Consider the following 2,095-nt stretch of genomic DNA (forward strand, 5'->3'; position numbering starts at 1 on the left):
GTAGGGTCCGGTGACCCTTCCTCAGACCCGAGAACTTTCTGTAAACGCGTATTTATCACGGCTGAACTATCTGGTCTGCACATCCCTGCACACTACGGGCAATTTCCAGTGGCCAATTCACCTAATCTGCATATGTTCTGCCTGTGAGAAGAAATCCCAATGGAGACAAGGGGAGAAGGCACAAATTCCACACAGACATCACCCAAGGTTGAATCAAAAATGCTTAGAGCCTCCCCGACTGGGAATTGATCTGCGGTCTCCCGGGTAACAGGCGGGGATACTAACTACTATGCCACCAAGGACAGCGCGTGCATCAACCACCGCCCCCGCCCACGCCACCCCCGAGCCCCCTAAGCGTGCATTAGGCAAATAAAACTGCTTTACTATCCTAATTTTATTTTCCATCGCTTGGTCCATAGTCGTGTCTGCCTTGGCATCACAAATTCACATCTGAATGCTTCTTAAAACTACTGGGAAATCCGCCATTAGGACACTTACAGACAGTGGCTTCCAGATTCCAAACACGCACTGGCTGAAAAAAGTTTTCTGCCCATCTACTCAAACCTTCCGACATCTTACGTTAAATCTCTGCCCCGCTTTTGATCGATCTTGCCATGAAGAGAAAACGTTTCTTTCAGTCTACCCTATCAATAACACTCATTGTTTTATACATCTCAGTCTTGTCTCCTGTAAATCTCTCCTGCTCTAAGGAAAACAAAACACAGTCTGTCCAATCTCTCTTCATAACTGAAACGCTTCAGCCCAGACCACATCCTGGTAAATCTCTTCTGCATCGTTTCCAGTGCTATCACATCCTGCTGTAATGTGAATTTGCAGAACTGCACACAATACTCTAGCCATAGCCGAGTGAACAAATGAAATAAATGACGCAGAAACCACAGGAAATGGTCTTTCCATCGAAGTCTCTTTTGATCAATGTTGTCCTGTGTCCTTTTCCTGAGTCTGATACTCCAATAATCACTGGTACATGTCAGGAAAAAGCTGCTCCATGATGTTTGGTCTCACAACCGCAGTATCTAAGTGGATCGACTGTTTTGAAGGTTTCATTAGTATATCTGGAGCACATTCACTCAGCGAGAGTGACCGTAGCAGGACAGACTGAACGGTGTCATTGTAAAAATGAGTGTTCGATTGCGCAGTGCCTCGGTGAAGTGAACCGAGGAAGGTAAAGAAAAACCAAAAGAACTGCGGATGCTGTAAATCAGGAACAAAAACAAAGTTGCTGGAAAAGTTCAGCAGGTCTGGCAGCATCTGTGAAGGAGAAAACAGAGTTAACGTTTCGGGTCCGGTGACCCTTCCTCAGAACTGATGGTGGCTGGGAAAACATCAGTTTATAAACAGAAAATAGGGAGGTGGGTGGGGTAGGGAGTAAACGATAGAATAGAGCCCAAAGAGAGAGAAAGACAGTTGGACAGACAAAGGAGTTGCTAACGATCAGGCTGGGAGGGTGAGTAGTTGTTAATGGGGATTGTTAGTGACTAACAACACGGGGTGTGCAGTGGCAGGCTATGTGGTAACAAGGCCTTGTGTGTGGGGTTGGGGCTGGGACATGGGAGAGTTTAGGCCCTAAAATTATTGAACTCAATATTGAGTCCGGAATTTCCTGCAAACACACACAGGTCATTAAAGTAAACTTCCGAAAGATAACAGGGATATACGATGTTGTGATTAGACTTGAATTTTCGTTATGTTGAGGAGGAAAAGCAGGAAAGCGGAGTTGAGATTTATCAGAACAGTAGTGATCTCATTGAATGGCTGAGCGGACTGGTTAAGGTGAATGGCAACTCCCTGTGGACAAATATGTTTTCTTTGCCAGTGAAACTCGCCGCATCACGAAGTCGGGGCCAATGAACTGAATCAGTGACGGTGATTATCTTTGCTGGCTGCTCACGTTATGAATGTTCTTGTTGCTGCTCGTGTCCGTGTTAACACCATAACTGCAGTGTGTCAGGCGCAATAATGCGCTGGGCTGCTGTCGCAATGGAAAGCGCTCCTGCCTACCAGCTAGGAGATTGTAGGTTCAATTGCTACCTGGCTTGACCACAATGTCAAAGTTTGTTACGCCTCCCGACTT

Source organism: Rhincodon typus, unplaced genomic scaffold (genome assembly GCF_021869965.1).
Source record: "Rhincodon typus isolate 14 unplaced genomic scaffold, sRhiTyp1.1 hic_rhity00000091, whole genome shotgun sequence".
NCBI lineage: Eukaryota > Metazoa > Chordata > Chondrichthyes > Orectolobiformes > Rhincodontidae > Rhincodon > Rhincodon typus.